We start from the raw sequence: 12940 nt of genomic DNA, 5'->3' as shown, positions 1-12940 counted from the left end.
TGCGGAAATTTTCTGTGTTCAACCCTTCTCTTCCTGATGAACTCAATGGTAGAAACTTGTATTTCCTTCGAAATTTGTTCCTTTCATATAGAATTTTGAAATAGGACATACTTGTATAGCATTCTAAAGTGTAACTTTCTATGACATTTTTATTTGTTTCCTCTTGTTTCTTATTTTATTTGTATTTTTCCCTTTCTCTTGCTTATTTTAGCTAATAACTTGCTATTTTGTTAGTTTTTCAATTAAGTCTACTGATTTTTCTATTCTCTGCTTCACTACTTTCTGCATTTGCCTTTATTATTTCCTCCCAAGTTTTTTCTTTGGGTTTACTTTGTTATTTTCTAGGTTTTAGAGCTAAATATTTAAGTCAATTATATTCTTTCGTTTTTTTCTTTGTGAAGGTATTTCATGCTGTGAATTTTCCCCAGATATCTATTTTAAATGTATGCCACATGCATTTTCTTTTTAAAAAAAACTTGTTTAATATCAGTTTGCATTTTCCCCTTCATCACTTCAAGGTGGTTAAATAGGAGGCTTTTTAAATTTTTCATGTAGAAAACCTTTTTGTTTTTAGTTTTGGTCAATCGGTTCCATTTGTGTTGCTCTATTTCATGTTTTTATAGTGAAATACCTGGAACTGGGCACTTTATAAATGAATAAGTTATTTGGCTCACGGTTCTGGTGGTTAGGCAGTCTGGACAGCATGGTGCCAGCCTCCTGGTGAGGTCCCCTGGTGTGTCACAGCAGGAAGGAGAGACAGTAAGGGAACCAGCCTCATGCAAAAGGGTTCAAGAGCATGAGGGAGCTTTGCTTTCTAGTAACCATATAAAGAACACTAATCACCCTCAGAGATCAGTGTTAATCCCTGCCAAGTGTGGGCTCCCTCTGACCTGACATCTTCCACTCTCTTGAAGTTTTACCTCCTCAGTTTTCCACACTTGGAACCAGTTTTCAAGCACAAGAACTTTTACAGATCCACATCCAAACCATAGGACTATTTTTGCTGCACTCATTAATAATTTCTACTCTTATTACATACTGATCAGAGTATACTATTTCTCATTGATGGAACTTGCTGATATTTTCTTCGCGATCAATTTTTATGAATATTTTAACTGCTTGGTAATGGTTTGGAAATGCGTATATATATTTTACACATTAAGGTCTACCTAATTAATTATATTAATTTTTATGTACTTGTCTAGTCAACCAACAGTGGTAAAATATCTTCATAAAGTGGCCTAGTATGTTACTAGAAGCTTGTTCATAAGTATTGTACTTTCACTGTGGGTTTGGTTTTTAGCAAATATTCTTGTGCTTGTAGATTAAGTGATGTTTTTCCTCAGAGGTCTTCCTTTTTCCTTTTCTTTTTTCCTTTTTCTTTCTCTCTTTTGGTTTTCCTCTTTCTTTTTGGTGTCACTGTGTTGCCTAGGATGACTTCAAACTCACAATCCTCCTGCCTCAGCTTGCCAAACAGCTGAGATTATCAGTGTGATCCATTGTGCCTGGGTTTCTTGATTTTTTTAAAATCTCTGAATTCTCTGAGGTTTAATATGGTAAGTCTTAGAGTTGCTAAATCTAGGTTAACTTCCCTAAATATATAATGGAGCCCAACAACATGAAGATTGAATTCTCTTAAAAGTTTTCTTACATTACAGTTCTTAAGCACTGTTTATGTTTTGTTTTTCCTCTTAAGAGAGCATAATAATGAGTATTAATCATTCTTTATCTGTCAGCTATGATTTTTTTCTCTGACCTTTTTTCCTTATTTTTTTTCTCATTTTTATTTTCTGTTGTTTTCTTACCTTTTAAAATGACCTTTAGTAAATTTTCATTTTATCTTTTAAACATGTTATAATTTAATCTTCATTTCTGAAATAATTGTAGTTTGTTGGCTTTTTCTTCCATTTCTTTTCTGAATTCAATTAATTCTCTTTTTATTAATCTCTAAGTTTAATCCACTTAGATTCTTAGTTTTTAATCTCACATTCAAGATCTTTTTTTAATATCCAAAGTACTAATTTTAGTATACTTAATTCTGTTTTCAGCGATCTTGCTTCATGGTTGTTTTCTTGGGAAAATTTTCATCTGTTGATGTATGTTGGATCTTATGTTTTACTTTTTATAATAGTTCTACATCTGTTTACTTAATTTTTCCTAGTCTTGTAGCACTGAATTGATTTTCAAGATTGCTGGTTTGGTGTCTTATGTCAGCCTAACAAAGTCCCTATTTTTAGTGAATTTAGGGGGTGAGTATTGCAAGGGTGTTGTGTCCTCTGACTTTTTTACTACTCTTATCTTGTAAGACCCTGCATTTTCCAACCTGAGCTAAAACTCCCTTGATCATATGGTCTTTCTAAGCCTCTACTCAACGTAGTGAGCCACAGTGATATCTTTTGGATCTCCTGAAATTAATGTTAGTTCAGACCCAATGTCTAACAGTTCCTAAAAAGTCTGCTTATTTCCTTTTCTCCAATGAACAGTTGCCTTGGTAAAAATCTATAGATCTCTGCAGAGAAGACTAAGGAAAAAGAGTTAAATTTTTCAGTGTTAATTTTGAGTAGAATATGGAGGTCCTTCTTCAAATGGGTACAAGATATTCATTCGAAGTGTTTTGTGTCAGTAAACTGGCCCAAGTATGTCAACCTGAATTTGTTTTTGTTTTGTTGTTGTTATTATTGTTTGTTTGTTATTTGAAACAATGGAGTCTTGCTATGTAGCCCCGCCTGGCCCTGAGCTCACAATGTACCCCAGGCTGGCCTTGAACTCATGACTATCCTCCTGCCTCAGCCTCCTGAGTGCTGGGATTAGAGACATGATCCACCGTGTCCAGCTTGTCAACCTAAATTTTAAAAAAGTCAGAAAGAGATTCTCCAGAGAATAATAATATTTTACTTGGGAATGCACATGCTGTAAAACCATGGGCATATTTAAAAGGGTGGAGGCAGGGAAAGTTTTTAAATACAAAAATCAGGAGGACTATATTAGATAATTTGAAAAAAATCTTTCAACAAAACAAATAATAAAGGGTATCATTCATCCAGGGTTGCACAGACAGTTGTTAGCAGATGTGCTTGTAGTGGTACTTTTGCATAAGGTTGTGGTGGTATCTTTGTAAGCTTGCAACTCTGGCAGAGTCTTTTGGGATAGTTATCAGGCAATCATATATAAGAATACTTCCTTTTTTAGCCATCCATGTTTATTTCCTTTTTTGTTAAGGTTGACACCAGCAGCTCCATTTTCATTGTGATAATGTTGACATTTCATTCACAAGTTTAGGGATGTACTGCCGTTAGGCCATAACTCTGCTTTTATGATTAAGATTAGACTCTGTTCATTTGACCTAGAACTTTTTTGCTTTACAGGTCAGGGAAGGCTTCCTATTTAACTCCTAGGAACACCATGATCAATTAGCCAATGCCATCCTTCAGCTCAAGTCAGAGTATTCTGATTGCCACTATGACTCCGCTGTCCGTTATGGTAACCACTCCCACATGGCCATTAGCAGTTCCACGCCATCACTTGGTCTGTGCCCCACTGGAGTCCAGTTACTCCTCTTCTAATTAGATTTCCCAGTATGATGACTGCAGTTCCCACTGTGAGGTCTGGTTTATAGAAGAGAGGGATCACAGAGCACTGCAAGGACACTGAGTCTTACCTTGAAAATTTTCTTCTTACCATATTGGTGAAACATATGTCTTGCAGACTCTCCCAGTGCAGATCTTAAGTGATATATCAACTCTTAACATTCCAGTCTCTCTAAGCCTTCAAATCCCTTCCTCTACATTAAACTAAGGCATATCCAGCATTTCCACTTGTCTCATCCATGTTTTTGCCATCAACCACCCAAACTGTAGAGCCCTTTCTAACTCCCCACACTATAGCATTAAATGCAAAATCTGTACTTAAGAACCCATGTCAATAAATTTAGCTTGTTCAGCTTTATGTCACTTCCACCATTGCTCCATATTCTTAGTATCCACTCCCACACATATTCCTCAGATTTCTATGTGCATACATTGTAAAAATCAAGCAGTTTTTTGAAACTTAATGTATCTCATAATGGATTATACTTCATTGACCCCATCTTCTTTAGGAGGGTCTTGAATCTAGAGAGGTGGAGAAGCAAAGAGAGCTGAAGGTGGGTCCTGAGGAGAGTGAACATTGCCTTATGTGGCCACTCTCTGAATAGGGGGTGCATTAGTTTCCTCAGAGAAGGTAGAATAGACCCCTTCAGAGTGGAGGTAAAAGGGAAGAAGGCGCTTCCTCTGAGTTTGGGTAAACCATTTCCCCAAATGTTTTTGGGGAAACAAAGGTTTTGGGGAAACCTTTACCCATTGGTAAAGGAAACCTCTTCCTTTACCAATGCAGACTGTTATGGTTCAAATGTACAGCGCCCTCCAATGGTCTCATGTGTGTGGGAGGTGTTTGGATCAGAGGGCCACTATATTAATCAGGAGCTGAATTGCTATTAGGAGGCGTGGCTTGTTGGGGGGAGGGTCAAGGAGATGTAGGACCTTGAAGGATGGATTTTTGCCCCGGGTCCTTCCTTCTCTCTCTGCTTCCTGTCTGCCAGGGGCCTAGCACCTTTCCTTTGCCATGACCTGCTGCTATGCCATTTCTGCCTTGGAGCTGACCAGTCATAGACTGAATCCTCTAAAAAGTGTGAGCAAAAATAAATCTTTTCTACATTAAGCTTTTGGTCTCAGGTATTTTGTCCCAGCTATGGGAATCTGACTAATACAGGAAATTGGTACCTAGAGTTGGGGATATTGCTGTGATTACCTGACCATGTGATTTAGAAACCTTTGGAACTTACTGACAGGAGTATGGAAAGCTTCTGAGATACAGGCTAAAGAATCCCTAGAATACTGTAAATGGTACTTGATAGGTCTGTGTATCAGATCTCAGAAGATAAAAATGCTGAAAGGAATGTGGATAGTTAAAGTCAGGCTGATGAGGTTTCTGTTGGGAACAAGAACTCTATCAGAAACGGCACTAGTGGTCTTATGTGTTTCATTCTGGCAAGAATTTCTCTGTTTTGTCCGTGTCCTAAGACAGTGTAAAGATGGATTTAAAGGTGGCAAACTACTAGATCCAGTGGAGGAAATTTCAGAGCAGCCTGATATTCAGACTGTAACATGGGTAGTGCTGGCTACTTTTAGCCAGATCTCCAGGGAGAATCAGGAGGAAAAAGCAGAGGTGAATGATTTGAAAAGTTTTCAGTTTCACCAGCAAGGAAATGCCTACAAAGAAAGGATCCAAGCAGACAGAGTTGCTCAAAAGATTAACATTAAAAAGAACCAAAGTACTTTGCTTCAGGACAATAGGAAAGATGGCTTAAGGGCATCTCAGGAACTGACCAACCCCATCCTTTGAATGCTCAAGAATGTAAAAGGATAAACATCCTTAAAGCCTCAAGGAACCCAGATCATTCATGGGTGCCTAAGGAAATATTTCCTGGAGTTTACCCATCCAGGCACCCATCCAGGCATGAAGAGGCTACTGTTGCCATGGTCCAAAGGGGCCCAACTGCTGTTCCAACTATTGGCAGAAATTGGTGTCATCCACATGGTGTTAGCTTTTCAGGCATGCCGAATACAACAAGAATTGTGGGGTCAAGAAGGCTTTCACAGAGATTTCAGGAGAAGGCCTGGTAAGTTAAGTAGTATGCCAGGACAGGACAGTGTGTGAAGATGTGAGAGTGAAGCCAAAAGTTCAGTGGAGACTCTAGGAAGCAGGAGATGTCAGGAATATGAACTGTCTTTTGAGGAAAGTGACAGGGAGTGAGCAGAACCAACCCAAAAGAGAATCTATGTTGGCTGCAGTTAGCAAGGTTATAGGAACAGGGCTGACCAAGCTCTTTGAAGTTCGCATCTCACCACAACCTGCCCTGAGTGCTGGACATGGAGCTGTAAGATTTAATATTTGCCCTTTGGGGTTTCAGTCTTACTTTGGACCCATTCCCTTCTTTCTCTGTATTTCTGCCTTTTGTAATGGAAATGTTTATCTGTTCCATTATATGTTGGAAGTGTTTAAGTTTCTTTTCCATTTTTACAGGGACTTACAGATAACAAGTTTTTCTTGAGTTAGTGAGGAGACTTTGAACTTGGACTTTTAACAGTGCTGGAACTGTTAAGACTTTGACTCTGAGGGATGGATTAAATGCATTTTGTGTAAGGATATGGACATGAATCTTTTGGGTGCCAGGGGCAGAATGCTATGGTTTAATTTTAAAATGTCCCCAAAATTCTCATGTGTGGGGAAGATGTTTGGATCATGTGTGCATTATAGTCACCAAAGGATTTATCCATTGATTAGCTTAGTAGCTAAATATGCTATGAGGTGGTAGGGCTTGGTCCCAGGCAGGTCACTGAGGGTGACCCAGAAGGGTGTGTTCTTCTTGCTGGCTCCTATCATCTTTGTTTCCTGGCTGCCATGGGATGAGCACTTTTCTTCTGCCATCCCCTCTGCCGTGCCATTTCTGCCTTGGAGCCAACCAACCGTATACTGAATTCTCTAAAAACCGTGAGCCCAAATAAACTTGTCTTCCTTTAAATTGTGAGTGTTGAGTGTTTTGTCCACATCATGTCAACTATGTAATACAAAAACTCATCAAAATTTAGAGGCTTGATGCCCCTAGTTTTCTGCGTGTCCTCACCTAAATCACAGGTTCCCATTTTTTCCTAAGTAATATTCTCACTTTAAGTGTCATCCTACAAGGCCAGGAATTCAACTTGTGTTTTCACTCAGCCTTTCACAGGATGAGATTCTACAATTTGATTTTCAGCAACTTCAGCTATGGGGAGCAGTCTCCTTCAAGGTACACATAAAGGCTATTAGATTATGTATCTGACCCTTGGCTGAGAATTTGAATTCCTGAGCTCATCTTATTTTAAACTGCATTTTTTCTAATGGCATTAAGATTTTCAGTGATGTTGGAACCAGCCAACATCATTCCATTCATAAGTTTCATGAAACTATTTGAAAATATCATTTAGAGTCACCCAGCTCCTTGCTTCTTATAACTGATTGATTAAGAATGTCTAATGCAGATATTTTGTGTATCTGTATAAACAGTTTAGCTCTAGACAACCAGCACTCTCTTTATTACTAGAAATAAAAGCAGTAATATCTTTAAATCTGGCCAAGTTGGAGAGTCAATTTTAGAAATCTTACAGGTTAGAAAATTTTAATCTTCACTTTATAGAAGAGAAAACGGAGGCTCTGAGTGTGAGTGACCTAACCAAGATTTAACCTGAATCTCACTTCAGTGCTGGAGCTGGTTTTTCTTTTTTCATAGCGGTAGTTACATTATTGATTAGTATCCAGCTTTTATTTTACTAGCCTCATCCTTCCCATCTAACAAATGTCAGACAGACAAAATGTGCCTTGTGTTTTTGCCAGCTTTCCTCCATTTCTATATTTAATTTGATCTATCAATTGTTTAACCATTTCCAACCTGTTTATTTAACCAGTAAAGATGATTTTGAAATTAATTTCTCTTATGAGAGTAGTCAACTCTTATACATATAATGTGGAGTCATATGGAAGATATTTCTACTGCAATCATGCTAGTCATTGGTTTAAAAGAAAAATAGAGATACTGTCAAAGCCTAACAGACTAGCAAACAGATTATCTTACATCAATAGCAATTTTACTACTTGATTATTATACAAAAGTACATTTTTTTTTTTTTTTTTTTTTGGTTTTTCTCCGGTACCAGGAACCGAACTCACGACCTTGTGCTTGCCAGGCAGGCGCTTTTGCCGCTGAGCTAAATCCCCAGCCCAAAAGTACATTTTTAAAATTTTCTTTTGATAAGTACCTAAGGACATGTGTAAGAACAAAAGCACATGTTTCAGTTGATGCTTCTTTTTTCCTAGTTTGTAAAGGCCATGTTATTACATCAAAGGTGTATCAAAGCCACTACTGTCTGTGTTTAGGTGATTGTAGTCACCAGTCACTTCCAGCTCAGTGACTTTTGTTTTGATCTTCCCCTCTCAGTCCCCTTTTCTCCTCATTTAAATCACTAGATGTAAAAGCTATTCATATTTTCCTGGCAGTGCTCTTTGTAGTATCAGAGCCCAAGCTCGTATTTTAGATGCATGGAAAAAGGAGAGACATAGATGGTGGAAATAAAATAAACAGATGGTTGCCTTGACAATCTATAAGAGACTATTTTGTGATCATTTTTCATAGTTTCCTTTTGCAATTAATAGTGACGCAGGGATATGATTTGTATCTCAATGACCTCCTGCAGGTGGGAATGAGGCTCAGAGCGGCTCACCTGTGTCCCAAAGCCACCTACAATGGGTCTGACTCCTCTGAACCTCCCTGCACTTCACTTCAGGAAGTGTTTCCGGAGTCCTGTTCTCACAGCAGATCAATAACGTTAAAGGCGAACTTCAGGGAGGCACCGTAGGCGTGCTGTGATATTTGGTGGAAGACAAATGTGAACCACTACTATTTCATGAAGTATGACATTGCGGTGCAAGAGCACTTAGAATGACCCTAAATGTCAGAGGTAAAAAGTCACTTCAAATGGGAGGGGCAGGCAAAGGCCACGGAGAGGGAGAGATGCCGCTGCCTGGGGAGCTGAGTTTGAGCCAAATTTGCACTGAAGAGATTTGGGTCTGACAGGGGTAGTTGATGGTGGGGGCTAGGTAAGGAGTTCCCAGTTTAAGGAAGTCAAAGAAATAACCGAATTGGAGATTTTAACATTGAGATGCATGTAGTTGCTATGTGCATTTTTAAATTGTGCATTTTTATATCCTTACTTTAAAAAACAATACAGAGCTTGTTTCTAAGCTGTGAAAATGTGGGCCAATCCCATAAATACGTTTGAATTTCTTTTTACAGGTTCATATGTTCACATCCTCACCCCAGTTACAGCACAGACTTACTGTTCTGTAGGCCTTTAACTATAGGTTAAAGGTTTAACTATAACCGTGCAGTTACTAAAGCCCAGGGGCTTAGGCCATGAGCTTGAGAGGCAGAATGTAAAGTCCCACTGCCACTTCCTAGCTTTATGTGGAAGTTGTGAAATCTCTCTGAGCCTTAATTTTCTCATCAGTAAAATGGAGATGATAATAGTGTTTATTTCACATGGTTTTGCAAGAGCTGCGTGAGGCATTTTGTGCAAATCCTAAGAACCGTGCCTGACATCTGTTGTCAATTACTTACTGCTCCAAAACACAGTGTTCATAAGATTTTCTCTGCTAAAATATCCCACTAGGCTTTCATATGACTTTTCTAAGTACTTGTTCCTATTCCAGTGCAAGAAAACATGCCAGGGATAAAAAATCCTATCAAAATTTTTATAGTATTGGGAGCCAATATGCACCTTATTTCAGGAGCCTATGAGGTCACAGTGTCCTTTCATGCCAAATTCCAACAGTCTAAACCCTTGTTCTATTTGCCTTCAAAAAGCTTAATCTTTTTCCCAGGTATCCAAGCATTTTCAGGACTCCTTGGAGAATTTTTTTTTTCTTTTTGATGCTAGCGATCAAACCCAGGGCCTCACATATATTAAGTACACGCTGCGGCATTGAGCTACACCCCCACTCCTGGAAAATTTTTATTCAGGACATCTCCATTCTTGACCCTTACCTTGCCACATATTATAGGGGTTAATTTATCTTCACAAAATGAGTTTCATGGAGCATTTTCCTCTCCCTAGAGTCCAAGCCCCTTCTGAGGGTCCCCAGAAAAGGGGCAGTTTTCTTCTCATCCCAGCCTGAAGCCCTAGCTGGATTTCTTCTTGGGAGGACATTTCTCTGTGGGAAGGATCACTTCCTCCATGGCAAACCCCACTCCCTCCAGGGAGCCTTCCCCAGACAACAGACAGCACCCACTTTCTGCTGTGCCTACTTACCTTCCCCATCTAGAAGGAAGCAGGGCCTCTAGAAAGGAAGAGTGATTCCGCATCTGTGGCAGAAAATATACCAGGTGAGCCCAGGGTGTATTTTTATGCCATGAAGTAAGGAGGGCAGACTAATGAATACGTCAAATGACACCAGGGGCCAATAAGAAAGGGCCCCCACAGGCTAAAGAGGAGATTCACTGAGTATCTAAACAGGTAAGTACAGATGACCGAAACATTGTGTACATTAAATAAAAACAGGTCATAGTGTACATTTTGAAAAAGTAAAAGAAAGCAAATGACAATCGCCAAAATAGCTTCATCGGACGCTATTGAAATGCCAAGTCTTTGTTCCAAAAATTGACATTCACAGGAAAGGAGTAAACATTTAGCCTTCTCTCTTATACAAAATATATTGCATGGAATTGAAATTGCCCTAATTGATAAAGAAAAATTATGATTATGATTATTTGTAGTGCCAGGGATCAAACTGAGGGCCCTGCATATGTTCAGCAAGTGCTCTACCACTGAGCTACATTCCCAGCTCCAAAATTATTTTTTACACAAAAATTGCAGCTCAGAAATGCAAAAAGACAGAAACAATCAAAGCATCATGTTGCAACCCCAACGGAATAACCAGTTCACATAATTAGTAAGAGGTGGAGCCATTAGACTAAAGGTTGATGAGGAACTGTACAGTTGAGGAGATGGGGCCGTCACGTCCTGATTCATTGCAGCTCACTCAGAATGAAACACCGAGACACTGTGTGCTTCCTGACTAAATGCAGCATCACACTGGAGGATTACTGTGCCTCAGAGCTGAACTTGAATCTAACCCAGACTTGAGAACTAAATTTCACTTAAAGGGAAGTAATAATAAATGCAATAACACTGCAAGGCAAATCCATCTTGCGAGACAGGGCAGGTGGCCAGTTCTGACAGGTCAGTAGCACAAGGGAGAAAGGACAGAGAGTGAAACTATCTGTAAGACAGCCAAGAGACCTAAAACCCAATACAATGGCTGAGTCACAGTTTGGGTCCTGGTTCAAACAAACTGAGAAAGGAGAGCTACAAAGACAGAGACGGGCTGGGGATATAGCTCAGTGGCATAAGACCTTGCCTGGCAAGCCTGAGGTCAGGAGTTTGATTCCTGGTACCAAAAAAAAAAAAAAAAAAAGACAGGAAGACCAGAAAGGCAAAAAAGAGTGACAAAATCTATCTAATTATGGATTGTGGGTGACAGATGAATGAAATAAAATAAAAAATGGAGTAAATGTGAAACCCGTGTGCCAAGATCTTGATAACTGTTGAAACTGGTAATGGCTACACGAAGTTCCTTTGTATTTATCTCTGTTTTGAGTAGGTATAAAAACTTTCATAGCATTTAAAGCTAACAAAGAAGACAGGCTTCTATATTGCTGATGCATGTCTTAGAGTCTGGGTTACATGGGTGCAGGTCATGCATGTGTGTGATTTCTGGGCAGACTGAGCCAAGTGCAGTAGCCCTGAGTGCTGAGCCAGACCTCACCCTCGGTGCTGCGGATTCTGTAGTCTCACCCTCAGCTCCTGCCGGCATGTACAGTACCAGTAGTCCTCATGCATCTTCCAAGGGCCAGCGGCAATTTCCTGGGAAAGTGCACCATACATTCTAATACAGAAAGCAACGGTCTCCTAAGGCACACTGCCTAGAGGAAGCTAATTTTTCCTGAAGAAAATATTCTGGAAAGAAGTTCAGTTTTGTGGCGCCTCCCCACCCCTCTAGCTCCTTCCAAAAACTGGGACTGTTCGCCATCATGACTTCATCCATACTTGTTGGGTAGGAACTGTCTGCCTTTAGGTTAAGTCAAGCTACTACTTTTTTTGTTGTGCAGAATACGCACCAAAAAATTTTAGCATTTTAACTATTTTTAAATGCACAGTGCAGTATCCTTAAGTATACTCATATTGCTGTGCAGTCTCTAGAAATGTCTAAAATTTTATAAAATTACAACTCGGTGACCATTCTCCCCTCCCCCCATGACAACTGTCATTCTAGGACCACTCTCTGTCTGACTTGGCTGAGTCAAGGTACCGCATATACGTGGACTCATGTAGCATTTGTCCTTTATTTCTAGCTGTTTTACTTAAAATAATGTCTTCAAGGTCTGTCCATATTGGACTATGTATCAAATTTCCTCTATTTTGGGGTTGGGGGTGTAGCTCAGTGGTGAGGCGTGTGCCTAGCATGTTCAAGCCCCTGGGTTTCATCCCCAGCACTGGAAAAAAAAAAAATCCTTCCTTTTAAGGCTAAATAATATTTCATTGCACATATATTCCACATTTTTTTATATGCATGTGTGTATCAGTGGACCCTTGAGTTGCTCCCACCTGCTGCCCCTTGTGAATGACACTGTGAACGTGGGTGGATCTAGCCACTCCTTGTTAAAATATAATTTCCCCCCCGGTGATTCAAAAGTTTCACAACTAGCCGTCAGGCCCTGTCTCAAGGTGCCCTGTCTCTCCCTCAGGTCTGCCCAATCTCACTGCCTAGGACCCTGAGCCTTGCTGGGAAGAGAGAATTCAGTTCTTCCCAACATCCCAGAGCCCACAGGCAGGTGAGCCCTGCCTTCCCCCTAGTACGCTTTCTTTTAAAAAGGTAAAAATGAAACATATTGGTAAGAGACTAAAAAAGGTAGAAATTTGCTATGTGAACAGTTTGTGTTTCCCAAGTTACATTCCGGACATACATTTGCTTTGTTTTTTGATAAAAGTTTACATTTTCCTGCACCCTCTACCACATAGTACCTTTCCAGACAGTGGGAAAGTTTAAAAACTCTGGGGTGTGTCCTATTTCCATACTGTTACAGTCAGGCTACGGTGGATATTCTTATGCATACACCCTTGCATAGTATTGTAGGTCAGAAATGAAAATGTTGGATCTAAATATGTGGATACTTAAAAAATTAATAGCTCTAGACAAATTGCCTGCCTAAAGGATTATGCTGACTTTATCTGTTAGTTTTAAGGAAAGATTTGTGCTTATTCTTTTAAGATTAGGGTAAATATTTTACTTTATTCTTATTGGATGACTAAAT

Source organism: Chinchilla lanigera, unplaced genomic scaffold, assembly GCF_000276665.1.
Source record: "Chinchilla lanigera isolate Chin_1 unplaced genomic scaffold, ChiLan1.0 scaffold00030, whole genome shotgun sequence".
Taxonomy (NCBI): Eukaryota; Metazoa; Chordata; class Mammalia; order Rodentia; family Chinchillidae; genus Chinchilla; species Chinchilla lanigera.
This window is presented reverse-complemented; position numbering follows the sequence as displayed.